The 12,438-nt window shown below is 49.6% G+C and overlaps 1 protein-coding gene across 1 annotated transcript in view; it reads left to right on the top strand.

The window, feature by feature from the left end:
* Positions 1–9,634: 9,634 nt before the first annotated feature.
* LOC125948474 (uncharacterized) overlaps positions 9,635–12,438 on the top strand; it is a 43,552-nt gene continuing 40,748 nt past the window's right edge. Inside the window, exon 1 of the mRNA XM_049674590.1 lies at positions 9,635–9,778. The gene's annotated coding sequence lies outside the window, so the exon portion shown is untranslated. The remainder of the gene's footprint in view (positions 9,779–12,438) is intronic.

The following is a 12,438-nucleotide window of genomic DNA, read 5'->3' on the forward strand; positions in this document are numbered from 1 at the left end:
TCGAAAACCCGAAAAGGAACCTCTCTTTCAGCTCTTTCAGACGATGCACTTGAAGAAGGAACCCTCCCGTTAAGCCAACCGTAACCGACCAGACATCCGCATCCCGGTCCCGATATCCGTAAGCTCAAACAGAGAGAGGGAGGTTATTCCTTCTGTTTTTTACTGCTGATGCTGGCTGCTGGCTGCAAAACTTTCGGTGACTGGCGCTCACTTTCTTTCACGAAAACGGATCCTGTTTCCGTGACCGCCAAACCAGGTCAACCGGGAAGCTGCTTTTGCGGGAGAGAGGGGAATTGTTGAGGTGCGGTGAGTCACTTTCGATTGCTGCTGCAATGCCGTTTTCACCGGCGCAGCATCATCATCATCATCGTCGTCGGGGCGCATGCAAGTTCGGTTCCCCGCCAAGTTCACTAACCCAAATAATCATCTCACGGAATCCGGCATTCCGGTTGATGCGAGTGCCGGGCGCATCGAACGAAAGTCAAGGGCCCCGAAAGCGGCGGCGACAGAGAGCGACGAGAGAAGGTCGCTGCACAGATGACGCACATAATGATGAATTGGTTTTTTATGGACGCTGGTTTTTTTTTGGGGGGGGCCTTTGACACAGATTCGTTGAAGCGGATCTATCGAACCGTGTGGATCGTCAGGCGTAAATGGAAGGCAACATAATCATTGAATCGTTTTTTTTTTCGTGAAACCCTTGTCTAATACGGTCTGCTGCTACGGTGCTCTTCACTATTTAACGCATCACCTAGAGATAATCCGCTCGATTCGATGCTAGATACTTTTCAATCCAGTTTTAAGGGTGAAAGTAAGATCAACCGGAGCGACCGAGGCGCGTGATGCGTGTGTCGAGTTCGTGAGCTCGAGCAAATGGGACACTGTGGACACATGGCCACGGATGGCGGACAGCAGCAGTAACGGGAGTTTCGTTATTTTTAAACATCATTTGAACATCATCATCATCATCATCAGCAGCAGCAGCAGGAGTAGCGCCACCAGCAGCATTGGCGCCTTCGCCAGCGTTCACCTTCTCCTTCACTTCCACTCTTCTTTTGAGTGTCATGGTCAGCGTCAGGCCGGAATGATCCGGAACCGTGATTGAATTGATTGTACGTCGGTTTGCCCGGGTGGCTGAGGAAGGGACGCTAAATGAAAGCGAAACCGTTGCCTCGTGCTGCGACGACGACGAAGACGATGATGATGATGCTAGATTGATTGGAACAAACTGGAAACGCTTTCGATGCTCAACCAATGTATGGTTTTTGGAGACGAACAGAAAGCTAAATTGTGTAAAAGGATCATACGGACGAGCGGCCAGGAGTGTGGACTTTCAATTAAATATTAAAGATCAGCTCAAATGGAAGTATTTGTTTCGTCTCCGATTGACCTGAGGGAATAGACTTCTATAGAAGCTGAGGACGATATTACGGTTCGATGATGATTCATTTCTGCTCATCAATAATGACTGCACCTGACGTATTGCTGCTATACAGAGCTTCCATATTGTGGCTCAAACCAGGGCATCTCCGGGTTACTAAAAGCCTTGTTTGTATCGAAGTGAATTAAAGAACCATGATTAAAGAACCATGATTAAAGATTGTTAAACCGCATTTAATAATGTAAAAATAAAAAACATTTGCCAAGTAGTCGAGATGTGGATTATAGGAAACGATTTAACTGACTATTTCTGGACGGAAACTATCTGTTTCCGGATGTAGAACCGTCCGCTCCAGGATGTTGCCGAGGCGAATCAAAACCCCGATTGGAATCTTAATCTGCCTCACAGTAATCCTGCTCCAGGAGAATTGGACCAATTTCGGAATGTCGGAACCCCTTCAGAACCATTCGTCCGATATTCGTTCGGGGAATCGATAGTCCTGGCCCACCCGCGCACGGTGTAACGAAGTGGAACAACTTCAAACCTCCAGAATCATTCGATTCGTGTTGCTGCCGGTAGCTCGGTGGGCTGAGCCTTTTGCATACCCGGGGTTTGTGTCCATTTTGTGCCCGTCGTTAGTCGTGAGTACTGCACACGGGCACATCGGAATTTTCTCGCGCCTCCCCCGCACATTCCGATAGGTGAAATCCTGCCCATAAATCAAGCTCGCCGTCTCACCACCTACCACCCCCAGTTGGCTCGAGTTCGATTGGCATAAATTTCAACTCCAATTTGCTGTTACATTGATAAACTGTAATGCTGGTGGCGGTGAGGATGGGGTGCCTGGTAGATGGTGTTTGGCAGATGAAAACAGCAATTGGTTGGCCCCGGAGTGAACGCTCGGTGTGTATTCTCTCATTCCAAACAACAAAACATTGGAACCAAAAACCCATCAAAGTTCGGATTATTCGGAACACAGCACCAGGTATTATATGTCGGGCGCACAGATGGTACAGTCGTCGATGTAGAGAGTATACTATTGTGCAGCATTGTGTGTGTATGTGTGTGTGTGTGTGTGTGTTTGGCATATGTAGGACTTCCGAGGGGCTTACACTAACGGAACTCATATGTTTGCGGACGTGTTGGAAGCAATAAATCTTTTCAATTTGAGCGGCAAATGAGTCGGAGGTCGGAGAATACATTCACGGAACACGGGACGTGCCAGGCAGTAGAGGGCAGAAGCAAAATGGTTCGATAAAATTTAATTTAATTTCCTCGATCTTGTCAGTAGATAGTCCATGTTGTCATGGCTAGCCCCACTAGACTCTGCCTACCTCCGTTGTGATTAAACATATTGGTTTCATCTTCTTTCAACTAAAGTGCCTCAAAATGGAGGTTGCTTCGGTCTAGTATGAAACTCTCCCGGCGATCCACTCGTTGCGAATGGTAGGCAGAAGGTGTTTCTCTTTATCAAATTAACTTCTGGCCGCAAATATCTGCTCCAATACCAAGTATCCGAACCTTCCCGGGCACTCTCGAGTCGACGAACCCGCAGCCGAGATGAAGATGTGTCCAGTGCCATCAAAGTAGGCCAGCTGCTGCTGGTCGGTGCTCGGTTTCTCGGTGAAAATCCGAATCCCACGAACCACTACCGGGCTAGAGAGGCAATTGAGCAGGAGACTGACGGCGCCACCGGAGTGGTTCCGGGAATGAAATTAAGATGTACTGCGGCCGCTTCCTCACCATTCCATTCCATACCGGCGGTTGTCACGGACAACGCTACACGAATTGCTGACGATGAAGTGGACCGTGTGGGGAGGGACTTCCGTGTGAAGCAGATAATATTGTCTCATAAATGGCGGAAAGTTCCGGAGTGAGGGGGGGGGGGCGCACTCAGTTCCGGTTCCCCCAGGGGGTGGGTCGATAGTGTGGCATTGGAATGGAATCATCTCGCTTCCTCTGGACCTCTTCCTTGGTCGGCACAAATATTAGGGCTACCGTTTCCAGGGCAACACCCCAGTGACCGATGCCGGTGCCGGTGACCGGTACCGGGGGCCAGTAATAAAATCGTTTCAAAATGAAACCGTTAAGTCGCCCGGAGGTCTGATTGACCGACCAGGACAGAGGCTCCTCGTCTTCTGCTTCATCTTCTACGAGAATCTCTGAGTTATGTCAATGCTTAGGTCTGCCAAGGGCCGTGTGCCAAATGCCACGAGGAAGGGGGGGAAAAGACTTGGATACCTCATCACTCCATGGGAATCCATGGTTGTTGGTGGTTCTCCAACGACATCGAACGTAGAAAAGAAGTTTCCTCGAAACCACTAACACGCCTTTTTTTTTTTGTTCGAGGGACAAGCCAAACATAGTTGAGACATAGTTCTCCTCCGGCGTCTCGTCGGCTTCTCTCGCACCACTAACGACCCTCTTCCGTATTACCGGACCAGATGTGAATGCAGTTACTGCCTTGAAGAGCCCGGCGAAACGGGACGCGGCTGCGTTGGACCGTTGTTGTTTGGGATGAATGAAGAATTTATTGTTTCCTAGTGCCATTTTGAGCTGTTTGGGCCAACCCGGTGCCATCTTTGCGCGCGCTCAGCATAATACCGGTACGGTGCCTGTCTCCTGTCCTGCTTCATTTTATTGCCATATCGTCTCGTGGCGTGCCAGTGGCCCCATTTTTTCCCCCTTCTCCACCGTGATCCGATGACTTACAGACCGATAAGCACCGTGGTCACCGAACAAACGGACCACGGTACGGTCTTCCGGCTCCGGCCAGGGATTATGTGGTTCGAGTTTAAATCTTCTCCGCTGCTTGGCTGCTACATTTGCTATTCATTACTCTCTTTCGGAAGTAGGTCTTGCGCTGGAAGAACTCATTAAGCCGCCGCGTGACTTTCTAGAAGCTGCTTTCACGGATGATTCGGCGTGAGAGTTGCGGACCGTTGGGGCCGTTTTCAGTTCAGAAAGGGTCACTAACGGACGTTCGTTCCATTCGAATATGGAGCAAAATTTATTTACTATTTCAATTCGTTGACTAGAAAGAATAAAGGTGGGCGAAATATTATTTGGATTAAAGCTTCACAAAAGATCCAAATCATTCCGTGGAGACCGCGCTCAAAGTCACGCTTGACGCATCGCAACACTTCACACCTTTATGCTTCGTTCAATTGCGGTTCGGAAACTTCAAACCTTGGTTCGTAGCTCTAGAGCCCAGACGAACTGTCGCTCCGGAACTGGAACCGGAACCGGAGAAGGTTCGTATTTTCCCAGACCGGATCCTCCGCGACGCAGCCGGATTCTTGCGTCCTTCGATTTCGTAGCTCGGAGGTTTCAAGAAGGCTAGACTGACCAGCTGCACATATGTGTCGCAAAATGTCGCGTCATCACGCCGCCCGTTCGCTACGGAGGTCAAGTCGATGCAGGGCGTCAATGCTTGACACCCGGGAAACACCGAAGGCTGGTACTGCTGCTGTTAACGATCAGGTCAGGGCAGTGGAGAGCGAATCCGGATCCCTCTCCGGATAGAGGGGACAGCCTCGTGTTGCGCTCTGACGCGCCTTTGATGCGCGCCTCGCCTGATGAAACCAATGCGTCAATGCGCTGTGGAAGGGATCACACGATCCTCCGTCTGAGTGGCTTCATTGGCCGAAACGAAACGTGGGGTTTTACGCGCTCGCAAGGATGCCATGAAGGCGACGACGATGAAACGGCGCTGACAAGCAAAAGATACACACACACCGCAAAAAACAATTCTTCATAGCCTCGCTTCCGAGCGAGCGAGTAAGGGAACGGAAAAGCGCCGGAACTGCTGTAGTAACGAGGCAAAATCCGTGCTTCCCGGGTTCGTTACGTTGCACGGTGACGCGATGACGCGATGACGCGGTAGGAGGTTTTGGGGAGTGTTGGAAGCGCCGTCCAGCGGGATCGGCTTTCGGTTGACCAACTTAAAATGCCAAACGGTGGCACCGGCTGGCTGGCTGGCTGGCTTGTTGGCTGGCTTGCTGGACGCTTCCGGTGGAGCATAAATTCGAATGCGAATTCACACGCATCAACGCGCTGCTGCTGGCCATCCACCAATGGCTAGTGACCGAGACCGGGCACCAGCAGCACCAACACAAACGGCAACGGCATCAACAAAAAAATATCGTTGAATTTATTATTCATATTTTTCGATGTCCGGCACAACTTCTCGCACTGCAATGCAGAGCTGAAGGTGAGCGAGCACGAGATTGGGGCTATGGTTTCGCCCACATTCACTGCCCGGGCGCCCGGCCATCCACACGACGGTCAAACATGACGGATTTTAGCGATTAGCGTGCAGCAGTTTTCCACGAAAAGAGACCCCGTTACGGTGCGATGTCAGATGCAGACCCGGTGAAGGGGGATAAGAATTTCGCGATAAAAAAAAAACCGCCCCTGAAATCCACACCACCGTACCCAGCGGAAACGTAATGGGATTTTTCACAAAAAGCAAGAAAGAAAATGGGCAAAATGAATCAACGGTTCCGGGAGTAGCAGCAGCAGCAGCAGCAGCACCGGTGTTGACCTGGTAACGTGTTGTAAGGCGGACTTAAGTGATGGAGCATAGCAAATACGCAGCAACCACGGCGCTGGTTGCTAAGCAAAAGCTACGGTTAATTAAGGTAGAATCAACAAAACTGCAAACCTGACTGTACTGTGCTTTGCCGGGTAAACATGGAGTGTGCAGTTGTGGTGATGAAAAGATACTTAATTATTAATAAATAGCAGAGTCGATTTCAGTAGTTTGCAACAAGTTTGTGAAACGTTATGGCTTGAATCCAATTTTTAATATATCCTAAAAAGAATATAACATAGAAACTTTTAAGAGAATCTCGGGAAAAGAATAATATAACAAAAAATATAGATTTATAAAAAACAAATCATCGAACAAAGGACACCATTAAAGGTGACATTTTGTCGGCATGCCTCTCCGTGATTGATTGATTGATTGATTTTTTTTTATATATTCTCTTCCAACTGCGGCCAAATTTTTTAGACTCTACTCGTGTACTTCAACACATTCAACATTTATAAAAAAAATCTGACACGTCTGACGTCTCAAAAAAGATCAGAAAAATGAGCTGGAAAAATACCAGCATCCTTAAAGAAGATTTTATTCAACATATTTGATTACATTAAGCACATTGGTCATCATTTTTACCTCTTGCAGCTCTGCGGTTCGTTATATTGAACCTTTTCGTATAACTTTCTCGTAATTTCCTTAAAAGGTTTAAACGGATGACATAATCATCTCAAAGCAAACTATCGTCTTCTGTAGAAAAGCTACCAACAAACTAAACTTTTGGAAATTGTAAAGGCAGCAGATTACAAGGATTCACTCCCAACTGCCAAGTAGTTGAACAGACACTTTACAAGAATAAACACAACCGACGAGTTTCTCCTTTCTTGAATCCCCTTTGCCGGACTTGCCCAAGTATTGACGATCGCTTACGACCATTTCCAAACTTGTTCTCGTCCTCGTATGCCCGTTGCAATCTACCGCAGCACTTCGAAGAGAGCTAAGACGAGCACTGCGCCAGAAGGAGGAGGAGGTAAGTTAGTTGAAGGAGTTCCCTTCTTTCTGATTTGCTCCTCTCAAAACCCAAAGTGTCCAACATGGTTCCATTAGCAGCCGGATAGATGGGAGAGAAGAGGATCCATTCGTGGCATTCGAGACGAGACACTGCTGCCGGTGACAGCCCGGTGTGTGCAACCGTGGGCTTACCGGGTCACCAACGGCCTCAAGGAGGATTGAGTTTTTCGGTGTAGCCGGTGCTGTGCTGTTTCGAAACCTGTTTCGAGCACAACTGGCGTCCCTTTCCAGGGGCTAAGAACTCGGCAGACGGACGCGAATCGACTGACTCCAGGGCGTACCGGGGGCCTGTTAGCGAAAAGTTTCCGTTAAATCCCATAATCGAATGAAAGCTCTAAGCCTGCGGGCCCTTTCCTAAGGAGAGGTTCGTGAAGTGGATTTTTGGTTGTTGCAGCTGAGCCAAGATTGAAAAATGATCTTATTAACGTTGTTGAGCCCACCACTTACTCGTGCTCAGCTCGTAGTGTCTGTACCGGGTATACCACCACTATAGTGTTTGTTTCCTTGACAAGGTTAAGAGCTTTACAATTTGGAAGGAGTCAAGTGTTCTTATCGCGAAGAAACGACAACATTTTATAGGACATTCTGTAACTGCATCTCTCGGAAGGTGGCGCGGATTCGTGAGGACGGTTGTTGGTCCCAATTCCGAATTACAGTGTTGCTGTAGCATCGTGAATGTGAATCTGACTCGTCTCATGGGCAATCAAATAAATTTCCAATTTTCCACATCCACTAGACAGTGGACGGTCCGCCCCAAATTCATCATAAGTCAAAATCCTGCAATCTGCCTTTTTAGCTTGTCTCGAGCCTTCAGGAGGATTACCTTTTTGGAGCGTTGCATCCCGTTTGCCGGCCTTTCGGACCATCATTTCACAATCTCGGCGCCCTTCCAATTCCCGGATGGACATCCTTTTTACGGGGAGTCGCACCATCTTCCGGTGACAACCACGACCCACGACCGTCCGCTAATGCCGACGGTCGGTATGCAGAGTCACGAACGATTTCACGTCCGTTCAACAAGCCCGGACGCTCCTTCGACCCTTCGAGCACCGGCCGCGTGGGGTCAGGGCATGCGCTGGAAGGAAAAATGGTGAAGCATTTATTTCCAGAGAAGCGCCAGCATCCGGCCAGCGGCCTACCGGTGCCTAGGGGTACCGGGCGTTGCTGGGTTTCGATTTTCTTACAAACCATTGGCCATACCAGTCCTCTTGCGGCCACATACACGAGCTCGTACACACACAGTGGAAACAAAAGGAAAAATCAAATTTAGCACAAAGGATCCTCACAGCTCCGGGGGGAGGGGGAAAAACCGAACCGGAACTGGAACCGGAATGCAGGATTCAATCCCGGTGGAGAGGGGAAGAGAAGCATACCGTGCCGGAAGTAATGATGCAGAGACAGACGCCACCGTTACCGAACCGAACCGTTCGGCCGAATGTAATCGTTTCGCATTTCATGCGTTGCAAAAAGGACGAAAGAGGAATGTCCTTCCTGGCCCCGCCGGCCCTACTCTCTCGCCCTCCCTCCAGGGTTTCCAGTGACGTCTGGCACATTGTGTTTCAAGCCGGACCTTGCAGGATGGTTCCGTTTTGTTTTGGTTTTCTAGCCGCGACAACCGCGTGGTGAGACTGACCGACAACAGATCCGGTCCGTGCGGCCATGGCGTGGGGCTTGGTGGGGCCCTAGCATGAACAACGAAGTCACGCGCGACTCGTGCGTCTTCGGGCGGTGTTTTAGGTGCGAGCGAACGGCGGGTGGTCTGCTGCTGGTGAGCCGAATGCTCACCGAACGTCAACCGCCCTAAAGCTTGTTTCAGCTATAATTTGGTCGCACGGAATGGATCATTCCTCCGCAAACAAAAGAATGAACAAAATATGTAATTTTAAAGATCTGTTGTTTAATGTTTTTTTTATATAAATCATAGGTGCACATTTTTCGTCCATTTTTTGTATGAATTTTCGATTTTTTCCATTGACTATACCCGAGTTTCTGCTTAGTACTGGAGGAATTTATCACTTGCCCTGTAGTTCGACAAAATCCTTTATATATTTACATCGACTTCGACTAAATCATTAATTTACGGTTACAGTTAACAGATTAAAATATCTTGAACCATCCCTATACGCTTAATAAAATCGAATTTAATATCAAGCCGTAAGTTTTATCGTAAATCAAAATGGTGTATTACATGGTCAACCGTTGTTTATATAGCTTCCTGGCAAGGGTTTTGGCTGAAAAATTTAGTTCCGAGGTCATATTTTGCCATTTGCTACCATGATACGACCTTAAACCTTCTCACGAACAAATTTGCCAAACTGGAATGTCGTCCGTTCGGTTGCTTCGATTTAATAAACAAAAAACTGCTCTAATTTAACAAAAAAAAAATATTACCACTAAATAAACAATCTAGTAGAAAAAAACCCTGCTATCAAAAGTTTATCGATACGTCTTCAAGGGCCAGTTCAGTTGGTTAAAAAGCATCGGCAAGATTCAAACAGAAACAGGCTTCCGCCAGTCGAAACGAACGCCGACGGAACCGGAGTCGAAGTCACTGGTAACCGTTGGCGAGTATATGGTACCGTACACCGCTTCACGAACTTCGCCGAAGCTTCGAGCTTTCATTCGCTTCGAAACCGCGTTTCGTGTCGGACGTGTCCCGGGTCTCTGGTCTTTCTCCGTTGACTTAACGGCGCTTAAGGATTGTCCTAAGTTTGAAAGTTCGCGTACCGCGCGAGTCGCGAGTCGTTTACGTTCTTTTTGGCGAAAGGATCGAACGAAAAGCTGTAAGTGCCAAGTCGGTTTGACCTTCAAGTGTGTGTCTGTGTGTGTGGCTTCCAGTTTTGCGGTTGTCTGAAACAGGATTCAACAATGCGCCAGGAAAAAAGGGCGACAAAGAAACAGTGTGTGAACGAGTGCGCGTGTCTGTGTGTCTGTCTGTCTGTCCTGCTGCATGCGCAATCCACAGTCGGAACGTTCGCAACGGCATAAGTATGGCGCCAGCAGCAGCAGCAGCAGCAGATCAACCGGAGAAGCACGGTAGCGATCGACACCCCCCCCCCCCCGGGGCGGGGGGAGAGAAGCAGAAACAGAAGAAGAAGAAACACGAGTGTGGCCCCAAGGGAGGTGCCAAACAGGTTTCCAACAAGAGAGAAAGTTGCGAAAGCATCCGAGCACCGTCTCGGCGCAAGCGAAATCAAACAACGTTCGGAACGTCACACGCGAGGCGAGGCAAGGGGCGGCTCGGGCATTGGCCGATACCCCGATACCCTCCCTTCCCTTCCAAACCTCACCTTGCAGCTGCACCTCCTTTTGGTCCGGTGTCGATCCCGTTGCTTCACCGCGTGTGAGCTTCCTTTGAACGCGAACGCGTCTGTCGTCGGTGTACGCAGTATGTGAGACATCCGCGTGCGTGCGTGTGAGGGGAGGAATCGCTCCGTTTGGTGAAATCCCCCCTCCCCCCCTTTACCCCCTGTGTCATGCATTTGAATGGACTGTGCACTCGTGACTCGTTAACACGGACGATGGGGACACGTGCTTGCGATGGATTGTTCCGAGTGTTGTGGAGTGTGTATGGCTTCATCAAGTGGTCTGGTCAGGTTGTTTTAGAGTTACATCCCCCCCCCCTCCCCCGAAAAAAAAACCGATTTTCGAACGATGCAACAATAACCCGGTTACGGGCCTGAGAATGTAGTGGTAGTGGCCAGCTGCACTTTGATTGCAGTTTCAGGCATTCACCATTTGCCTTATACGAAGCCGATGGATGGGAGTTGGTCGGTCAGCATGCCTAACCAGCATAACCACCGGCTGGCATCACCACACCCCACATGCTGTCTGATGTTTCTGATGGCTTCCCAAACTACCAGGACTATCGGGCAGGAGCAACAGCAGCCAGCATGCCAGTATGCTGCAAAAACCCGAGCCCTGTTGGCATTTGGTTTGGAGTTGGTGGAGCCACTCGACTGGGAGTCGACCCTCTATGCCGTCCCTGGTTGCTCCAGTGGTCAATTCGTGGTTTTTGTGGTTCCAACGTCCAGTCCAACGACGTGGCGTATCCAGTACAGTGTGCATATCCACTTTACTGTAAATAGTGTGTGTGTGTGTGTGTGTGTCGGACTGTTTGCCGCTTGATGTGCTAATGGGTCTGGTATGGTGTTCCAAAAAAAAACACACGAAGCACCATTTGCAATGCCTAATGCTAGCCGATACAAAACACCAACGAAGGAAAAGGTTCGATTAGCCAATTGCTAATGCTCGCCATGCACCGGACGGAACGGACAGACTCCAGGCGGCTGGCATGCACTTTTCCATGGTTACCAGATGCGCTGCCTACTTCATTATCCACGTCTTTCACTTTCTTTTACGCTTGATTTGATCCGGCAAACGACTACGACCACTACGATGACGACGACGAAGACCACTTTTCTCTTCGTTTTTCCTTCTCTCTCTGTCTCCTCCACCAACTCCAGCCAACGATTCGAGTTTCGATCGATTTGCGTCGTACTTAATAATTTTCTTCACTCTCCTTCGCGAAGAGATGCGCGAGAAATTGCCGATGCTGATGCTGATGCTGATGATGATGATGCTGGCTGACGGGCTGGTGTATTTTTTTTTGCTTAATCAGCAAAGCAATCATCATTATTACACGGCGAGCAAGCTCCGGCCTCCTCCTCCTCCTCCTCCTCCTCCCTTGTCAAAAGGGTGCGGCCACCGAGAGGAAAAGTGAACGGTTGGCCTCGTTAGGTGCGCCAGGACACGAAACAGCAGCAGCAGCAGCAGCAGCAGCAGCAGCAGCAGCAGCAGCAGGCACCGCCAAGCATGCCATGCCAAGACGTCATCATCCGTCCGTCCGTCATCATTATCAGACATCAGCATCTCGCGCTCTTCGCTTCTCTCTCTTCGTTTGTTACCCCCCTCCGGCACATTGAATATTGATCAGTGCGCGAGGAAAACGGCAAAAAGGAAAATCCAAATTTAAAAACAAAAACCAATCCCGGAGAGGGGGGCTGGAACGGCGAGGAGCGGCGCCATAAATGCGCAAAACCGAGCGTACAACCCCCCGGCAGCAACAGCAGAAGCAGCAGCATCATCTTCACAGCCGAGCGCCGAAAGGAAGGTGGAAGGAAGAAAGCGGTGCGGTGGCCGAAAATACGAAACCGAACGGCAACGGGGGGATGACGGCGGCGGCGGCGGCGGCCACAAATGATGGTGGCCGCCGGTTTTCGTTCCTTTGCGGCACAAAATGAAACCGAAAACGACGACGAAAAGCCCGAGACCATCGACCCCATCCCCCCGCGGCCACCACGATGTTGGCTCTTATGTTGATGCCGATGTTGAGGCTGATGTTAGAAGAAAGAGAAAGGGGAACGTTCGGATCTTAACGGTATCTGGTTTCGTTTTCTTTTCTTCAAGAACGCTTGAAAAGCGTGCGCGCGCGCGTCTCTGA

This window comes from Anopheles darlingi, chromosome 2 (genome assembly GCF_943734745.1).
Source record: "Anopheles darlingi chromosome 2, idAnoDarlMG_H_01, whole genome shotgun sequence".
NCBI lineage: Eukaryota > Metazoa > Arthropoda > Insecta > Diptera > Culicidae > Anopheles > Anopheles darlingi.